Consider the following 11771-nt stretch of genomic DNA (forward strand, 5'->3'; position numbering starts at 1 on the left):
TAGACCAATCTGGCCACAAAAGGCTACCTGGCTAAGTATTAGCCAGAAACTTCTAAATCCCAGTGTGATCTTCTTGTGGCATTTTTCCAACAAATAATGCAGACCAAATCACAAGATGGCCACCTCACTGGTCACATTGTCCTTAGGTTAATGAGCAGAGGCTGACAGGCTGTCTCCTCACTCTTCCAAGAACCGCCCAAGTGCACACTGCAGAAGGAAAGTTTGTTTTGAATACCACAGGACAGAAGGACAGGCAGCTCATAACTCCAGTGGAAAAACATATAGGAGAGCTGAGTGGCAACAGCAGGCACTGTGATAACCTGGGCTGTCAAAGTCTCTCCGTTACTCTGGCATTGAACCCCATTTTTTAATAGGGTTATTTGTCTCCCTGCGGTCTAACTTCTTGAGTTCTTTGTATATTTTGGATATAAGGCCTCTATCTGTTGTAGGATTGGTGAAGATCTTTTCCCAATCTGTTGGTTGCCGTTTTGTCCTAACCACAGTGTCCTTTGCCTTACAGAAGCTTTGCAGTTTTATGAGATCCCATTTGTCGATTCTTGATCTTAGAGCATAAGCCATTGGTGTTTTGTTCAGGAAATTTTTTCCAGTGCCCATGTGTTCCAGATGCTTCCCTAGTTTTTCTTCTATTAGTTTGAGTGTGTCTGGTTTGATGTGGAGGTCCTTGATTCACTTGGACTTAAGCTTTGTACAGGGTGATAAGCATGGATCGGTCTGCATTCTTCTACATGTTGTCCTCCAGTTGAACCACCACCATTTGCTGAAAAAGCTTTCTTTTTTCCATTGGATGGTTTTGGCTCCTTTGTCAAAAATCAAGTGCCCATAGGTGTGTGGGTTCATTAATGGGTCTTCAATTCTATTCCATTGGTCTATCTGTCTGCTCTGTACCAATACCATGCAGTTTTTATCACTATTGCTCTGTAATACTGCTTGAGTTCAGGGATAGTGAATCCCCCTGAAGTCCTTTTATTGTTGAGGATAGTTTTAGCTATCCTGGGTTTTTTGTTATTCCAGATGAATTTGCAAATTGTTCTGTCTAACTCTTTGAAGAATTGGATTGGTATTTTGATGGGGATTGCATTGAATCTGTAGATTGCTTTTGGTAAAATGGCCATTTTTATTATATTAATCCTGCCAATCCATGAGCATGGGAGATCGTTCCATCTTCTGAGGTCTTCTTCAATTTCTTTCTTCAGTGTCTTCAAATTCTTATTGTAAAAATCTTTTACTTGCTTGGTTAAAGTCACACGGAGGTACTTTATATTATTTGGGTATTATGAAGGGTGTCGTTTCCCTAATTTCTTTATCGGCTTGTTTCTCTTTTGTGTAGAGGAAGGTTACTGATTTATTTGAGTTAATTTTATACCCAGCCACTTTGCTGAAGTTGTTTATCAGCTTTAGTAGTTCTGTGGTGGAACTTTTGGGATCACTTAAATATACTATCATATCATCTGCAAATAGTGATATTTTGACTTCTTCTTTTCCGATCTGTATCCCCTTGACCTCCTTTTGTTGTCTGATTGCTCTGGCTAGAATTCAAGAACTATATTGAATAAGTAGGGAGAGAGTGGGCAGCCTTGTCTAGTCCCTGATTTTAGTGGGATTGCTTCAAGTTTTTCTCCATTTAGTTTAATGTTAGCAACTGGTTTGCTGTATATGGCTTTTACTATGTTTAGGTATGGGCCTTGAATTCCTATTCTTTCCAGGACTTTTTCATGAAGGGGTGTTGAATTTTGTCAAATGCTTTCTCAGCATCTAATGAAATGATCATGTGGTTTTGTTCTATCAGTTTGTTTATATAATGGATCACGTTGATGGTTTTCGTATATTAAACCATCCCTGCATGCCTGGGATGAAGCCTACTTGATCATGGTGGATGATTGTTTTGATGTGCTCTTGGATTCGGTTTGCCAGAATTTTATTGAGTATTTTTGCGTCGATATTCATAAGGGAAATTGGTCTGAAGTTCTCTTTCTTTGTTGTGTCTTTGTGTGTTTTAGGTATAAGAGTAATTGTGGGGGTTGGGGATTTAGCTCAGTGGTAGAGCGCTTGCCTAGGAAGCACAAGGCCCTGGGTTCGGTCCACAGCTCCGAAAAAAAGAACCAAAAAGAAAAAAAAATAAGAGGAATTGTGACTTCATAGAAGGAATTTGGTAGTGCTCCATCTGTTTCAATTTTGTGGAATAGTTTATATAATATTGGTTAGAGGTTTTCTATGAAGGTCTGATAGAATTCTGCACTGAACGCGTGTGGACCTGGGCTCCTTTTGGTTGGGAGACCTTTAATGACTGCTTCTATTTCCTTAGGAGTTATGGGGTTGTTTAACTGGTTTATCTGTTCCTGATTTAACTTCTGTACCTGGTATCTGTCTAGGAAATTGTCCATTTCCTGTAGATTTTCAAGTTTTGTTGAATATAGGCTTTTATAGTAAGATCTGATGATTTTTAGAATTTCCTCTGAATCTGTAGTTATGTCTCCCTTTTCATTTCTGATTTTGTTAATTTGGACACACTCTCTGTGTCCTCTCGTTAGTCTGGCTAAGGGTTTATCTATCTTGTTGATTTTCTCAAAGAACCAACTTTTGGTTCTGTTGATTCTTTCTATGGTCCTTTTTGTATCTACTTGGTTGATTTCAGCTCTGTGTTTGATTATTTCCTGCCTTTTACTCCTCCTAGGTGTATTTGCTTCTTCTTGTTCTAGAACTTTTAGGTGTGCTGTCAAGTTGCTGACATATGCTCTTTCCTGTTTCTTTCTGCAGGCACTCAGCGCTATGAGTTTTCCTCTTAGCACAGCTTTCATTGTGTCCCATAAGTTTGGGTACGTTATACCATCATTTTCATTAAATTCTAAAAAGCTTTCAATTTCTTTCTTTATTTCTTCCTTGACCAGGTTATCAATGAGTGGAACATTGTTCAATTTCCACGTATACGTGGGTATTCTTCCCTTAGTGTTATTGAAGACCAGTTTTAAGGCCATTGTGGTCCGATAGCACGCATGGGATTATTTCTATCTTTCTGTACCTGTTGAGGCCTGTTTTTTGACCAATTATATGGTCAGTTTTGGAGAAAGTACCATGAGGAGCTGAGAAGAAGTTATATCCTTTTGCTTTAGGATAGAATGTTCTATAAATATCTGTTATGTCCATTTGGCTCATGACTTCTCTTAGTCTGTCTACTTTCTGTTTAATTTCTGTTTCCATGATCTTTCCATTGATGGGAGTGGGGTGTTGAAATCTCCTACTATTATTGTGTGAGGTGCAATGTGTGTTTTGAGCTTTAGTAAGGTTTCTTTTACGTATGTAGCTGCCCTTGCATTTGGGGCAGAGATATTTAGGATTGAGAATTCATCTTGGTGGATTTTTCCTTTGATGAATATGAAGTGTCCTTCCTTATCTTTTTTGATGACTTTTAGTTGAAAATTGATTTTATTTGATATTAGAATGGCTACTCCAGCTAGCTTCTTCCGACCATTTGCTTGGAAAGTTGTTTTCCAGCCTTTCACTCTGAGGTAGTGTCTGTCTTTGTCTCTGTGGTGTGTTTCCTGTAGGCAGCAGAACGCAGGGTCCTAGTTGCGTATCCAATATGTTAATCTATGTCTTTTTATTGGGGAGTTGAGGCCATTGATGTTGAAAGATATTAAGGAATAGTGATTATTGCTCCCTGTTATACTCATATTTGTATATGAGGTTATTTTTGTGTGTTTTTCTTCTCTTTGTTTTGTTGCCAAGATGATTAGTTTCTTGCTTCTTCTAGGGTATAGCTTGCCTCCTTATGTTGGGCTTTACCATTTATTATCCTTTGTAGTGCTGGATTTGTAGAAAGATATTGTGTAAATTTGGTTTTGTCATGGAATATCTTGGTTTCTCCATCTATGTTAATTGGGAGTTTTGCAGGATACAGTAACCTGGGCTGGCATTTGTGTTCTCTTAGGGTCTGTATGACATCAGTCCAGTATCTTCTGGCCTTCATAGTTTCTGGAGAAAAGTCTGGTGTGATTCTGATAGGTCTGCCTTTATATGTTACTTGACCTTTTTCCCTTACTGCTTTTAATATTCTTTCTTTATTTTGTGCGTTTGGTGTTTTGACTATTATGTGACGGGAGGTGTTTCTTTTCTGGTCCAATCTATTTGGAGTTTTGTAGGCTTCTTGTGTGCCTATGGATATCTCCGTTTTTTTAGGTAAGGGAAGTTTTCTTCTATGATTTTGTTGAAGATATTTACTGGTCCTTTGAGCTGGGAGTCTTCACTCTCTTCTATACCTATTATCCTTAGGTTTGATCTTCTCATTGAGTCCTGGATTTCCTGTATGTTTTGGACCAGTAGCTTTTTCCGCTTTACATTATCTTTGACAGTTGAGTCAATGATTTCTATGGAATCTTCTGCTCCTGAGATTCTCTCTTCCATCTCTTGTATTCTGTTGGTGAAGCTTGTATCTACAGCTCCTTGTCTCTTCTTTTGGTTTTCTATATCCAGGGTTGTTTCCATGTGTTCTTTCTTGATTGCTTCTATTTCCATTTTTAATTCCTTCATCTGTTTGTGTTTTGCTGGACTTCTTTCAGGGATTTTTGTGTCTCCTCTCTATGGGCTTCTACTTGTTTATTTATGTTTTGCTGGAATTCTTTCAGGGATTTTTGCGATTCCTCTCTTTAGGCTTCTACTTGTTTATTAATGTTTTCCTGTGTTTCTCTAAGGGAGTTCTTCACGTCTTTCTTGAAGTCCTCCAGTATCATGATCAAATATGATTTTGAAACTAGATCTTGCTTTTCTGGTGTGTTTGGATATTCCATGTTTGTTTTGATGGGAGAATTGGGCTCCGATGGTGCCATGTAGTCTTGGTTTCTGTTGCTTGGGTTCCTGTGCTTGCCTCTCGCCATCAGATTATCTCTAGTGTTACTTTGTTCTGCTATTTCTGATAGTGGCTAGACTGTCCTATAAGCCTGTGTGTCAGGAGTGCTGTAGACCTGTTTTCCTGTTTTCTTTCAGCATGTTATGGGGACAGAGTGTTCTGCTTTCGGGCGTGTAGTTTTTCCTCTCTACAGGTCTTCAGCTGTTCCTGTGGGCCTGTGTGTTGAGTTCACCAGGCAGGTCACTTGCAGCAGAAAAGTTGGTCTTACCTGTGGTTCCGAGGCTGACGTTCACTCTGGGGGTGCTGCCCACGAGCTCTCTGCAGAGGCAGCAACCAGGAAGTTCTGCGCTGCTGTTTCCGGGAGCTTCAGTCCACCAGGGTTCCAGATGGCGTTTTGTGTTTTCCTCTGGAATCAGTAATGTGTGCAGAGTGCAGTGTCTTCTGGTTTCCCAGGCGTGTCTGGCTCTCTGAATGTTTAGCTCTCCCTCTCACGGGATTTGGGTGCAGAGAACTGTTTATCCGGTCTGTTCCTTCAGGTTCCAGCGGTGTCTCAGTCGCAGGGGTCCTGCCGCTTCTGGGCCCTCCCTCACGGGAACCCAGAGGCCTTATACATTTTCCTCTTGGGCCAGGGATGTGGGCAGGGGTGGGCAGTGTTGGTGGGCTCTTCCGCTCTGCAGCCTCAGGAGTGCCCACCTGACCAGGCAGTGAGGTCTCTCTCCCACGGGGTCTGGGAGCAGTGAGCTGCTGCGGGCCGTGATCCGCGGGTGTGGGACTCCTGGTAAACACAGGAAGTCCCTCGGGTATACTTTTTAATTGCTGGTATGAAAAGTTTCTAATTTCTTTTTGGAGGCACTTAGTGCTAAGAACTTGCTTCTGTTTTGTATTGCATGTAGATTTGCTACCCTGCCAAAGCTCTGGAAATGGGTCATGCTACCAGCCCCCACCCAGCTTTCCTTGAATCTACTGATAAAAGAGGCAGACACACATGTTGTTAATTTTCAACCTGCCCTCTTGGCACAATTGCTGGGCATTATTAAACTCCCATGGGTAGCATTCCCTTATCCATACCTTAGCTCTATATCTGCCCTAAATACCCCAGAGCACCCACGTGTAAGAGAGGTATGTGGGTCCACTCAGTTTCAAGGTTTCAAATAACTGGTCAACTTTTCTCCATCAGAAGCATAAAGCACTCTGTCTCTCTTTTCCTTGTGTCTGTCTCTTGTCCCCCAGGAAACTGGAAGTCCCACATATCCCATCTGCCTAGCAATTGGATCATGGCTTCTTTACCAACAGATCAAAAGCCAGTAGATGAGCAGGACCATCCGAACAATCTACAGTTTTGTCGTCATTTTTATTGAATTCTAGATGTTTAATTATTTCACTCACCCAGAGATCACTGAGTAGAGAGTTGTTCAATATCCATGAGTATGTAGGCAAGTGTTTCTGTTGTTAAAATCCAGCTTTATTCCATAGTTGTGTGATAAGAGAAAAGGAGTTTTCAATTTTCTTGTATATATTGTGACTTGCTTTATGATCAGTCATATGGTTGATTTTGGTGAAGGATCCATGAGGATCCATAAACTGGTATTTGTTTGTGTTTAGGTGAAAGATTATATAGATGACAGACCTGTCCATTTGGTTCATAATATCTGTTAGTTTCATTTTTGTACTGATTAGTTTTTGTGTAGATGACCTGTCAATTGGTGAAAGTGAGAAGTTGAAGTTTTTGTTTTGTTTTGTTTTGTTTTTTGTCTCCTATTTTTAATGTGTGCAGCTTGATGTACAATTAACACTTTAGCAATTTTTTTACAGATGTGGGTGCTGTTATGTTTGGAGTACAGATGCTCAGATTTGAGATATCAACATGGTAGAATTTTTTCCTGTGTTAAATATGAAATGTCCTTCCCTGTCTCTTGTATAATTTTGTTTTGGCTGAAAATCTGCTTTATTAGCTATTACAATGGCTACTCCAGTTTTCTTCTTGGGCCAGATTTCATGATCAACTTTTTCTAGACTTTACCCTGAGATAGGTAGTATCTATCTTTTATTATAGTGGTGTCCTTCTTGTATATGCCAAAATGATGAATTTTGTTTTTGCATCCATTATTTTAGCCTGTGTCTTTTTATTAGAAAATGATATTGATGGATATTAATGACCAGTGATTGTTTTTTTCCTGTTGTTTTGATATTGGTGGTGGTGGTGGTGGTGGTGGTGGTGGTGGTGGTGGCTGTGGAGGTGGTGGTGGTGGTGGTGGTAGTGTGTGTGTGTGTGTGTGTGTGTGTGTGTGTGTGTGTGTGTGTGTGTCTGTGTCTGTGTCTGTGTCTGTGTCTGTGTCTGTGTCTATGTCTGTCTGTGTCTATGTGTCTGTGTGCATGCACTTCCCTTGTTTTTTCTGGTATGGAACTACATATTTCCTATGTTTTCTTGTATGTAGTTATAATTCTTGGGTTGGAGTTTTATTTCTAGTAATTTTTGTAGGACTAGATTTGTGAATAGAGAGTTTGAATTTGGATTTGTCTTAAAATATTTTGTTTTCTCTATCTATGGTTATTGAAATTTTACTGAGTATAGTAGTGTAGGTTAACATCTGTGGCTTTTTATAGGTTGCAAGATGTCTTTCCAGGCCTTTATAGATTTTGGATTCTCTGTTGAGAAGTCAGGTGTAATTCTGATAGACTTGACATTATGTTACCCAGTCTTTTTCCCTCACAGTATCTAATATTATTTCTTTATTCTATAAATTTTCTCTTTTGATTATTACATGTGGGAGGATTCTTTTCTAGGATTTTTTTTATTGGTGCTATATAAACGTCTTGTATTTTTACTAGCATTTCTTTTTTTATATTGGGAAATTTTTCTTCTATGAGTTTGTTGAAAATAATTTCTGGTTCTTGGAACTAGGACTATTCAATTTCTCCTAATCCTATTGTTCTTAGGTTAGGTCTTTTCATGGTATCCAAGATTTCCTACATGTTTTATTTATACCAGGAATATTTTAGATTTAACAGTTTCTTTGATTGATGTCTCAATTTCTTCTATTGTATCTTTAACACCTGAGATCCTTTCTTCCATCCCTTGCATTCTGTTAATGCTGCTTGCACCTGTTTTTTCTGTTCTCTTCTCTAGGTTCTCCATTGCCATAATTCCCTCAGTTTAGCTTATTTGTTTTAATCTTCTATTTCCACTTTCAGGTCTTGCACTTTTTTATTTATTTTCTTCACCTAATTAATTGTATTTTTTCTATATATTATTATAGGTTGTGTTTGTTTCCTCTGTAAAGACTCTACCTGTTTATATTTTCCTGTATTTCTTTAAGGATTTATTCATTTCCTCTTAAAGGACTCTATCATCTTTAGAAGACTGAACTTAAAGTCATTTTGATGTATGCCAGTTGTGTTGGGATATTCAGGCATTGCTGTAGTAAGGTAGCTGTGCTCTGAAGGTGTAATATTACTCTGACTTTTGCTGACTGTGTTTTGTTCAGCATCTTTAGCCATGTGGATGGCTTTGGTCCCTGGTTGTTCCTGGGAGTGAGTTAACTTAGATGGTCTTGGTATTGTGTTGTGTGTCTCCAGATCAACAGGTTCAAATGTTTCAAAATCTGTAGAACTGATAAAGATAGGCAGAGAGGTGAAAGAAGAATGAAGATTCACCATGCATAGTAGATTGCTCAGGGCAGCTTTGGGTGCCCTAGAGCACTCAGTGAGCAGGACGTATGGTGGTGGAAGGGAAGCTAATCTGTATGGTTCAAGGTCCAAAAGTTTGATAAATGTAAGCAGAGATTGGGGGTGGCAATGGGGGGAAGAATAAGCATAATGGGAATCTTTAGATGGAACTTAGCTGCACATTTCATATACAAATCAGCAAAGCACTATTAATTCAATTTCTACTTGCACCATGCTTGCAGGTATCTAATTTGTCAGACTATACTTAGTCAACATTTTTCTTGCAAATTATGCTGATATAATTTATACAGTCATATTCTTGAATGAGATTTCTTAGCTATATAAAAACAGCCGTTTTTATATGTGACAATGACTAAGGTATTTAACTTTCCCAAATATTAGCTCTCCTGCAGGTTACATAAAGGTCAAATTAAATGATTCTTATAAGTACTCAGGTACACAGCCATCGATAAATATTTATTACATTGTTGGCATTATTAATTCTATGTTTTCTTCTTTCAATTGCACAGTTTGAGTCAAAGTTTTGTAAGATTCAAACATAATGACTATGGCCGCTTTAAGGAAAACACCAGGTGGCTGGGACTTTCTGTTATCAGAACCAGGGAGATTCCAAAGAATTTAGAATAACACCCTGTTCCAGGAAATAAGCTAACTGCAAAGAGGGCATGGCCCTTAACCACCCCCCATCCTCAGACCAAAGATATCTCTCCATCCAGGAATGTAAAGGTCAATGTGCGTCATCAAGGACCAATTCATGCTGTTGTCAAAGGCTGTCCTCCACAAGCATATAAAAAGTGTGTGCTTTTGCTACTCGGAGTCACCTTTGTCCAGATTATAGGGCAACCCCAGCGCGCTGGATCATTAAATCTCCTTCTTGATTGTGTTGTTCTCTGTCTCCGTGTTTTTGTGGATGAGACCTCCAGGATGTAGGACGTATTGGGTCCTACAGTTTCTTTATATAGTCTTGATGAGCTCTAAATTTGCAATTCCTTTTTCTCTGTCTCTCAAGTGCTAGAACAATATGCAAGTGAAACCCACCTGGCTTTATTTTTAAATAAATATTTGCATCCAATTACTTCTATTACTTACAAAAAATCTGTGTTTTTACCATTAAATAATAATGATATAATGACAAATATTTGGAGACATGGACTTGATTATTGACCTGAAGTAAAATGATCAATTTTAGGAAGGAAAAGGTTACTCATGTGGATTCTCACTTCACAAATTCACTGTAGCAAAGAATCCTCTAGACAGCCAAATGTACAAAAGTTCATCTTTCACTTTTTACCAGCTCAAGCTTCAGTAAAAGCAAAATGGAAGAGTGTTGAATAAGTTGTTCAGCAATAATGGATAAAGTGTTTAACATGTATGCATGAGAAGCTCTCAGATGATCAGAACCCATAAAAATAACCAAAGCTGTAGTGCATGTTTGTAATTCATAAACCAGGAAGGAAAAGTCAGGAGGATTCTTAGAGCTTGCTGGCCTGCCAACTTAACTTAATCAGGTTCAGTGAGAGTCCTGCTTGAAAAAATAAGAGGCAAGGTCATTGAATAAGACTCTTGATGTCCTCCTGCACCCTCTACTTTTTTGTGTGCAAACACATATGGAAGGTATAAGCACACACACACACACACACACACACACACACACACACACACACACGTAGGTACACACAGGAGTCAACTAGGGGAATGTGATGTCCTAAGCAGAAAATGAAACAAATTAAAATCAATAGTAGTGAAAGGAAATTAATATCTGCAGTAAGGTTAAAACGGATAAAAAAGACTTTGGGATTCCTTTGAACCCAAAGAGAAAGGAAAGCCAGACCCATACTTGCACTCATGTGCAGTCTGTTAAGGAGTGTAGGTGTTTACATGAGAGGCATCCATTTTCATTTCAAAGTCATTGCTCTCTGACTATTTCCAGCTTTTTAGCAGGGTTGGGAGTCTCTAGTTGTTGAAAAGCAACAATACCTTGAACACAAAAAGGTATTTCAGAGGTCTTCCCTAAAAGTTGCCTACCCAGAACACTCCTGCAAGGCTGGGTTCCCTTGGTCTACCATTATTCATGGGCAGGAGCCTCAGAGCCACTTCTACCATTTGCCTCCAGCTGTGTTGGCATAACAGAAACTCAAATGTGCAGCAACAAGCTCCAACCCTAAATTTATTGTAAAAGCCACCATTTCTATTTCGTTTGGCTTGTAAACAATCTCGTACTATTAGAAAGCTTAATTATAAATAACAGTCTAGTCTCTTTTAATTGAAATCTACATTTATTTAGAGCCTTTTCATGAGGCTGGAATTAAGAACAAAAAACATTAGTGTTGAATAGAAATGGACCACACTATTCAAATGGAAAAAATTCAAATGCTACCCAACATTAAATTGTCTCTGAAAAGTGAAAAATACTTTATACTTAGTATTTCTTTCTGTTAATGTAAAACCACATTGCTAATGTTAACCCTCTGTTGTTACTGACCTGAAGAAATAGTTGTAAATATCATTGACATAATAAAGTATATTTGCAGAAAAATATATAATTCATTGTGAGCAGTGATGGCTCTAATAAATGAATGTATCCATAGTAATTAATCACTTCACTAAAATTATTAATTACTATGTATAAATAATTGAACTAAATATTCTATAGTCATGATTTTGGATAACTTAACTAAAGTAAACAATTGGAAATATGTGATAGTGTAGGGGTGGTTCAGATGTTGTCCTGTTGCCTCTTTGGTTCTTGATCTGTGGTAAAGAAGACATGGGTCAATTGCTGGCCAGAAGGAATAGGTGGAACTTGTGGGTCCATGGAGAAAAAGAGAGACACAAGGAGGAGAGAAGAGTTCACCATGCTTTGGAAAGAGAAAAGCCAAGCAGCCATGTGAGGTCTCAGGAGGAGCAGCTACAGCTGTTCCTACAGTGATGTTTAGCAGAATCTAGATTTAACTGGGCACTAAAGTTTAGAGCAGACAGGAAGAGCAGAGCTATAAGTATTGATAAGGGCATGCTACCATCAGGAGTTCAAAAATACTCAACAATTGAGCCAAGAAGGCAAGTTGAAAACAAGCAAATGTGAATGTGTCTTTTATCCAATGATTCAAGGGAAGCTAGGAGGGGGTTTGTAGCCAGGCCTGTTCTCAGAGCTAAGGGAGGGTAGCAAAAGCTACATGGAACATGATATCAATCAGAATATATTTTTATGACTTAAGAGAAATTT

General features: G+C 38.7%; 1 pseudogene; it reads right to left on the reverse strand.

Moving 5' to 3' along the window:
• Nucleotides 1-277: 277 nt before the first annotated feature.
• Nucleotides 278-386, reverse strand: LOC120101249 (small nucleolar RNA SNORA44; annotated as a pseudogene).
• Between the last annotated feature and the right edge of the window lie 11385 nt (nt 387-11771).

Source organism: Rattus norvegicus, chromosome 2 (genome assembly GCF_021556685.1).
Source record: "Rattus norvegicus strain SHRSP/BbbUtx chromosome 2, alternate assembly SHRSP_T2T, whole genome shotgun sequence".
NCBI lineage: Eukaryota > Metazoa > Chordata > Mammalia > Rodentia > Muridae > Rattus > Rattus norvegicus.